The following is a 9,066-nucleotide window of genomic DNA, read 5'->3' on the forward strand; positions in this document are numbered from 1 at the left end:
TGTTTCTAGATTATTTTTTTTTGTGTGGTACGCAGGCCTCTCACTGTTGTGGCCTCGCCCGTTGTGGAACACAGGCTCCAGAGGCACAGGCTCAGCAGCCATGACTCATGGGCCCAGCCTCTCCACGGCATGTGGGATATTCAGGGACTGGAGCATGAACCCGTGTCCCTTGCATCGGCAAGCGGAGTGTCAACCACTGCACCACCATGGAAGCTCCAGATTTTTTGATGATGGCCATTCTGACCAGTGTGAGATGAAATCTTATTGCAGTTCTGATTTGCGTTTCTCTAATGATTAATGATATTGAGCATTGTTTCATGTGTTTGTTGGCAGTCTGTATATCTTCTTTGGAGAACTGTCTATTTAGGTCTTCTGCCCATTTATGGATTGGGTTGTTCGTTTTTTTGTCATTGAGCTGCATGATCTGCTTGTAAATTTTGGAGATTAATTCTTTGTCAGTTGCTTCATTTGCAAATATTTTCTCCCATTCTGAGGGTTGTGTTTTGGTCTTGTTTACGGTTTCCTTTGTTGTGCAAAAGCTTTGAAATTTCACTAGGTCCCATTTGTGTATTTTTCTTTTTATTTCCATTTCTCTAGGAGGTGGGTCAAAAAGGATGTTGCTGTGATTTATGTCATAGAGTGTTCTGCCTGTTTTCCTCTAAGAGTTTGATAATTTCTAGCCTTACATTTAGGTCTTTAATCCATTTTGAGCTTATTTTTATGTATGGCGTTACAGAGTGATCTAATCTCATACATTTACCTGTACCTGTCCAGTTTTTTTTTTTAACATCTTTAATGGGGTATAATTGCTTTACAATGGTGTGTTAGTTTCTGCTTTATAACAAAGTGAATCAGTTATACATAAACATATGTTCCCATATCTCTTCCCTCTTGCATCTCCCTCCCTCCCACCCTCCCTATATCCATCTATCAGTATTATCGTTAATTTCTTTCATCAGTATCATAATATTCTGCATACAGGTCTTTTGTCTTCTTAGGTAGGTTATTCCTAGATATTTTATTATTTTTATTGCAATGGTAAATGCGAGTGTTTTCTTAATTTCCCTTTCAGATTTTTCATCATTAGTGTATAGGAATGCCAGAGATTTCTGTGCATTAATTAAATTAATTAAAGTATCCTGATACTTTACCAAATTCATTGATTAGCTCTAGTAGTTTTGTGGTAGCATCTTTAGGATTCTCTATATATAGTATCGTGTCATCTGCAAACAGTGACAGCTTTACTTCTTCTTTTCCCATTTGGATTCCTTTTATTACTTTTTCTTCTCTGATTGCTGTGGCTAAAACTTCCAAAACTATGTTGAATAAGAGTGGTGAGAGTGGGCAACCTTGTCTTTTTCCTGATCTTCGCGGAAATGCTTTCAGTTTTTTACCATTGAGGACAATGTTGGCTGTGGGTTTGTCATATATGGCCTTCATTATGTTGAGGTAAGTTCCCTCTATGCCTACTTTCTGCAGGGTTTTTATCATAAATGGTTGTTGAATTTTTTTGACAGCTTTCTCTGCATCTATTGAGTGATCATATGGTTTTTCTTCTTCAATTTGTTAATATGGTGTATCACTTAGTTTGATTTGCGTGTATTGAAGAATCCTTGCATTCCTGGGATAAATGCCACTTGATCATGGTGTATGATCCTTTTAATGTGCTGCTGGATTCTGTTTGCTAGTATTTTGTTGAGGATTTTTGCATCTATGCTCATCAGAGATATTAGACAGTAGATTACTTTCTTTGTGACATCCTTGTCTGGTTTTGGTATCAGTGTGATGGGGGTCTGGTAGAATGAGTTTGGGAGTGTTCCTCTCTCTGCTATATTTTGGAAGAGTTTGAGAAGGAGAGGTGTTAGCTCTTCTCTAAATGTTTGATAGAATCTGCCTGTGAAACCATCTGGTCCTGGGCTTTTGTTTGTTGGAAGACTTGTAATCAGAGTTTCAATCTCAGTGTTTGTGATTGGTCTGTTCATATTTTCTATCTCCCTGATACAGCCTTGGCAGGTTGTGCATTTCTAAGAGTTTGTCCTTTTCTTCCAGGTTGTCCACTTTATTGGCATAGAATTGCCTGTAGTAATCTCTCATGATCTTTTGTATTTCTGCAGTGTCAGTTGTTACTTCTCCTTTTTTATTTCTAATTCTATTGAGTCTTCTCACTTTTTTTCTTGATGAGTCTGGCTAATGGTTTATCAATTTTGTTTATCTTCTCAAAGAACCAGCTTTGAGTTTTATTGATCTTTGCTATCGTTTCCTTCATTTCTTTTTCATGTATTTCTGATCTGATTTTTATGATTTCTTTCCTTCTGCTAACTTTGGGTTCTTCTTTCTCTAATTGCTTTAGGTGCAACGTTTAGTTGTTTATTCGAGATGTTTCCTGTTTCTTAAGGTAGGATTGTATGGCTCTAAACTTCCCTCTTAGAACTGATTTTGCTGCATCCCATAGGTTTGGGGTCATCTTATCTCCATTGTCATTTGTATCTAGGTATTTTTTGATTTCCTCTTTGTTTTCTTCAGTGATCACTTCACTATTAAGTAGTGTATTGTTTAGCCTCCATGTGTTTGTATTTTTTACACATCTTTTCCCATAATTGATATCTAGTCTCATAGCATTGTGGTCGGAAAAGAAACTTGATAAAATTTCAATTATCTTAAATTTACCAAGGCTTGATTTGTGACCCAAGATATGATCTATCCTGGGGAATATTCCATGAGCACTTGAGAAAAATGTGTATTCTGTTGTTTTTGGATGGAATATCCTATAAATATCAATTAAGTCCATCTTGTTAAATGTATCATTTAAAGCTTGTGTTTCCTTATTTATTTTCATTTTGGATGATCTGTCCATTGGTGAAAGTGGGGTGTTAAGGTCCCTTGCTATGGATGTGTTACTGTCAATTTCCCCTTTTCTGGCTGTTAGTATTTGCCATATGTATTGAGGTGCTCCTATGTAGGGTGCATAAATATTTACAATTAAGGTCTCTGAGACTGTCCTCAGTTCATTTCATTCTTTATTCTGCTCTGCAGTAGTTATTTCCACTATTATAACTTCCAGGTCACTCATCCGTTCTTCTGCCTCAGTTAGTCTGCTATTGATCTGCTAGAGTATTTTTAATTTCATTTATTGTGTTGTTCATCATTGTTTGCTTCATCTTTAGTTCTTCGAGGTCTGTGTTAAATGTTTCTTCCATTTTCTCTATTCTATTTCCAAGATTTTGGATCATCTTTACTCTCATTTTTCTGAATTCTTTTTCAGGTACACTGCCTATTTACTGTTCATTTGTTAGGTCTGGTGGGGTTTTTTCTTGCTCCTTCATCTGCTGTGTGTTTTTCTGTCTTCTCATTTTGCTTATCTTACTGTGTTTGGGGTCTCCTTTTTGAAGGCTGCAGGTTCATAGTTCCCATTGTTTTTGGTGTCTGGCCCCAGTGGCTAAAGTTGGTTCCATTTGTTGTGTAGGGTTCCTGGTGGAGGGGACTAGTGGCTGTGTTCTTGTGGATGAGTCTGGATTTTGCCTTTCTGGTGGGCAGGTCCACGTCTGGTGGTGTGTTTTGAGGTGTCTGTGGCCTTATTATGATTTTAGGCAGCCTCTCTTCTAATGCGTGGGGCTGTGTTCCTGTCTTGGTGGTTGTTTGGCATAGGGAGTCCAGCATTATAGCTTGCTGGTCGTTGAGTTAAGCTGGGTGTTGGTGTTGAGATGGAGATCTCTGGGAGATTTTCCCCGTTTGATATTACATGGAGCTGGGAGGTCTCTTGTGGACCAGTGTCCTGAAGTTGGCTCTCCCACCTCAGAGGCACAGCACTGACTCTTGGCTGCAGCACCAAGAGCCTTTCAACCACACAGCTCAGAATAAAAGGTAGCAAAAGTGGAAAGAAAGAAAGAAAGAAAGATTATAAAAGATAATAAAATAAGGTAAGATAAAATAAATTTATTAAAATAAAAAAATTTTTATTAAGAAAAAATATTTTTAAGTTAAAAAAGAAAACTGACCTTGCTTCCCTGGTGGCGCAGTGGTTGTGAATCTGCCTGCCAATGCAGGGGACACGGGTTCGAGCCCTGGTCTGTGAAGATCCCACATGCCACGGAGCAACTAGCCCCGTGAGTCACAACTACTGAGCCTGCGCGTTTGGAGCCTGTGCTCCGCAACAAGAGAGGTCGTGACAGTGAGGGGCCTGCGCACCGCTATGAAGAGTGACCTCCGCTCGCCGCAACTAGAGAAAGCCCTCGCACAGAAACGAAGACCCAACGCAGCCAATAAATAAATTAATTAATTAAAAAAAAAAAAAAAGAAAACTGACCAATAGAACCCTAGGACAAATGGTGAAAGCAAAGCTCTACAGACAAAATCTCACACAGAAGCATACACATACACACTCACAAAAAGAGGAAAAGGGGAAAAAAATTCATAAATCTTGCTCTCAAAGTCCATCTCCTCAATTTGGGGTGATTTGTTTTTTATTCAGGTATTCCACAAATGCAGGGTACATCAAGTTGATTGTGGAGATTTAATCCACTGCTTCTGAGGCTGCTGGGAGAGAGTTCCCTTTCTCTTTGTTCGAACACTTTCCGTGGTTCAGCTTTGGATTTGGTCCCGCCTCTGCATGTAGGTCGCTGGAGGGCGTCTGTTCTTCACTCAGACAGGATGGGGTTAAAGGAGCTGCTGATTTGGGGGTTCTGGCTCACTCATTCCGGGGGGAGCGAGGGGTACGGCGTGCGGGGCGAGCATATGGCGGCAGAGGCCGGTGTGACGTTGCACCAGCCTGAGGCACGCTGTGCGTTCTCCCGGGGAAGTTGTCCCTGGATCCAGGGACCCTGGCAGTGGCGGGCTGCACAGGCTCTCCAGAAGGGAGGTGTGGAGAGTGACCTGTGCTCACATACAGGCTTCTTGGTAGCGGCAGCAGCAGCCTTAGTGTCTCATGCCCGTCTCTGGAGTCCACGCTGTTAGCGGTGGTCGCGCCCGTCTCTGGAGCTCCTTTAAGCAGCACCCTTAATCCCCTCTCCTCACGCACTAGGAAACAAAGAGGGAAGAAAAAGTCTCTTGCCTCTTTGGCAGGTCCAAACTTTTTCCCTGACTCCCTCCCAGCTAGCCGTGGTGCACTAACCCCTTCAGGCTGTGTTCACTCCACCAGTCCTCTCCCGGAGCCTCAGCTCCCAGCCCCGCCCTCCCTGGCGGGTGAGCCGACAAGCCTCTTGAGCTGGTGAGTGCTGGTTGGCACCAATCCTCTGTGCGGAAATCTCTCCACTTTGCCCTCTGCAAGCCTGTTGCTGCACTCTCCTCCGCAGCCCCGAAGTTCCACCACTCCGCCACTCGCAGTCTCCGCCCACGAAGGGGCTTCTCTTGTGTAGAAACCTTTCCTCCTTCACGGCTCCCTCCCACTGGTTCAGGTCCCTTCCCTATTCTTTTTCTCTGTTTATTCTTTTTTCTTTTGCCCTACCCAGGTACGTGGGGAGTTTCTTGCCTTTTGAGAGGTCTGAGGTCCTCTGCCAGCGTTCAGTAGGTGTTCTGTAGGAGTTGTTCCACGTGTAGATGTATTTCTGATGTGTCTGTGGGGAGGAAGGTGATCGCCACGTCTTACTCTTCCACCATCTTCCCCCTCCTCCTGGATTGATTTTTAAAAATAGCATAGGATCGTGTCCATAATAGGAAAACATTTGACTGATAGGCAAAGGTCCAAGAAGTCAAGAAAACATTATAAAAGATCATGCGAGTCAGGTCCAGCATCTTGGGTCAGCTGTCTACTTGTGATGTCATCTTCTTCTCATCCTGGTGTGAGTGTAGCTTCCTCTGTTTGAGTGTCATTTTAAGGTGAGTTTGAGCTCAGCAGTCCTCTCTATAGACCAGTATGGTGCAGGGGCCCTTTTTAATTGGAAAATATGAATCCAAGGGTGAATTCACTTTAGTTTTGCTAGTTAGGAGAACTTGCGGCAGGCCTTCCCATCTGGATTGTAGTGAATCCTTTAAATGATGCCTTTTCCAATATATATAGTTCCCTGGTTACAGGTCGTGGGGCATCTGATCTTCATCCAAAGATAGATTACTGGGATAAGCTTCGAGAACAAACTTAGAGTGTCCTTTTAATAATTCAATTTAACTTTACATTAATATAATGTAACAGCAAGGAACTACCTAGGAAATGAGTAAATACAGACCTCCATTAACAAAACATTCATTGAAGCATCTTTTTCTCTCTAAATTTACCCTAATTTCTAACAAATATAACCAAATTAAGACTAATTTATTTGCAAAATAAGTCTGGCCTCAATAAACTTGGCCTGATTATTTATATAACTATAATTGATCATATAAGCTTCTTGCTTGCTGAAACTTTTATAAGAAGCCTCAGACTGGACTTTTAAAAGACCTCTCAGGGCTAGGAGAGTCACACAAAGGGCTTATCACAGATTTCACCTAACAGATCTAGGTGAATTCTTCCCTTTTCAAGGTTCCCAAAATACCTTGAGATTTCTGTACCTGTTAGTGAGTGGCCTTCCTGATTTATCTGATAAAGCTGTTGGGAACCAAAGAGTTTCCAGTCTCTGGGAGGAGCAGATAGAGAGAAAAGATAAATGTTTCAATCCTGCTTACAAAGGTGTAATTTACCAAATTACTGTACGTCATAATTAGTTTGAGGGGAAGGTTTTCCTTACACCTGGAAAACACAGATTTAAACCAGTAATTTTTCAGGTAGAAACCATAAAAATTATAACCATATTCACCAGTTCACTCAGTCTTATGTAACTAACTCTTTTTGTTAACAGTTTATGAAGCATCAGGTTTTTCATTAGGATACTTTAATTTCTTACCCAATTCAGCATTATGGTCTGAAAGTCAGAAACTTGCATTTATCCAAAAATGCTTTTTATAAATCTTCTTGAAGAGGAAGCATTTTTGCAAAGGCATTAGAATGAAACCGTGTCTATAATGGCAAAAACTTAAGAAGGCACATTCAAAGTCTGATTACAGGGCAATCAACAAAGATATTTGGTTACTGCTGTGACATACAACACTTTAAGATAATAACTAGAATTATGACTGATAACATTTTACCAGGACATATCAGAATTTTAGGAACTCCATATAATTTCTAGAATATTTATACTAATAACATTTACCATACACTAAAACCTAAGAAGATTTATTACTCATTTGACAATACTTCCCAGGTAACTTAATGTACCAAATGAACCTAGTTTATATCTCTCTTTGGGATATTTCAGGGGCCCTTTGAAACATGAAACATCCCAAAGTTAGCTAGAGGTCAAAAGGACTTCATTAGAATTTGATTTAGGAAGTTTTGTCAAAAAATATCAAAAGGGTTTAGAACAGTCAGTCAGATAGTATCATAGATTACTGTGAAACAACAGTTATTCACTTAGCCAAAGTAACAATAAAAGATTTCAAAGATGAATACAGATCACTTAAAAGGTAAAGAAACTTGATGGGGCTTCCCTGGTGGCGCAGTGGTTGAGAGTCCGCCTGCCGATGCAGGGTACACGGGTTCATGTCCCGGTCTGGGAAGATCCCACATGCCGCGGAGCGGCTGGGCCCATGAGCCGTGGCTGCTGAGCCTGCGCGTCCGGAGCCTGTGCTCCGCAATGGGAGAGGCCACAGCAGTGAGAGGCCCGCATACCGTAAAAAAAAAAAAGGTAAAGAAACTTGAAATCTGCTATCAAAGGCAATTCAACATTTTAAGAAATCTTGTCCTCTTGAGAGAGAGAAGCCAAATTCAAATTTTGCACCAGCTTACTTTTGAAATTCATTTACTTAACTTAATTTATTCTAAACATAGTCAATCCTAACCATGCACAAAACTCTTTTCTCAGGGTCCACTTTCCGCAAAGCTTTTTATCACTTTCTTTATCCATTACTTTATTTCCCATCCAGAAGCAGCCAGCTGTAAGTCAGACCTATTTCCTTTTCTCTTAATAAAATGTAATTCCGTTCCTCATGCTTTCTTTACTGAAAACATACATCCTACTTTCCTACTGTATACTGAAATGTTTCCTTTACTATTTCTATTAGCTTTAGTTACGTGTTTAAGTTAGAATCTTCAGCTCTTAAAACCTTAATTTTTTTTGTGAAAACTAAGAAATAAGCAATTATGAACTGTCCTTCACATTAGCATTCTGTAGATTGGTGACCATAAATACCAGAGATTTTTTTTTTAAACATTTGCTTTGTTTAGAGAATGTGGCACCAAACATATTCATTAGTAGCCTAAATACCTTTGTTTCTCTGTAAAAGGAAGCCGATGTTCAGTAATTAATGTTTCAGTATCTTATTTTATTTGGGAATGACTTAGCTATTCAACAAGCTTCCATTACTTAACTTAATTTAGCACCACTCTAGAATCAAGTTACCAGAATCTGGAGAGACTATTTTAGATAGACATTCCTAGAGCATAATTTTTCTTAACAGAATTTATCTGAAAGCTCTTATCTCATTTACATTTTCTCTCCTTAAAAGTTTCTTCACATCAAGTTACTTTCCTTGTTGACAAATTTGTAGCAGATATAAAAAGATTTTATGTAGCTTATATTAAACCTAGGAACAATAAAGTATTATACTTAATGTTGATGACTCTAAAGACATGTCTATATTAATAAGATCAACAAACTTAAACATTATTACCAGATATTAATTTAATACTGAATATTTCCCAGTTCACATGAACCTGACATTTATTTAGCTTAATTTCTCTTGTATTTAGAATTGTTTAATTTGTAAGTGCTTACTTTTCTTTAAGCCAATTACATAGAGCTCATTTATAAATTAACCACAGCAATATTATCCAAAGACAAAGACACATACTGAGACATACATATATCTGGAGACACAACAAGAGATCTATCTACATTTTCTAAACTTTGTCATGAATCAGATATCATAATATAAACTCACTAGTTTATAAATAACAGTTGGAATGAAAAACAATTTTAAAAGTCTTTTTCCAGTTTTTTTAATTCTCAATCTCAGGAATTAGATGTGGTCTAGATAAGATAAGTGTTACTGAGAGCTCTGATCACAAGCTCTTTTCTCAAGGAGAGAAAAATCAGGTTC

The sequence above is a fragment of the Neophocaena asiaeorientalis genome, unplaced genomic scaffold (assembly GCF_003031525.2).
Source record: "Neophocaena asiaeorientalis asiaeorientalis breed wild unplaced genomic scaffold, Neophocaena_asiaeorientalis_V1.1 scaffold630, whole genome shotgun sequence".
NCBI lineage: Eukaryota > Metazoa > Chordata > Mammalia > Artiodactyla > Phocoenidae > Neophocaena > Neophocaena asiaeorientalis.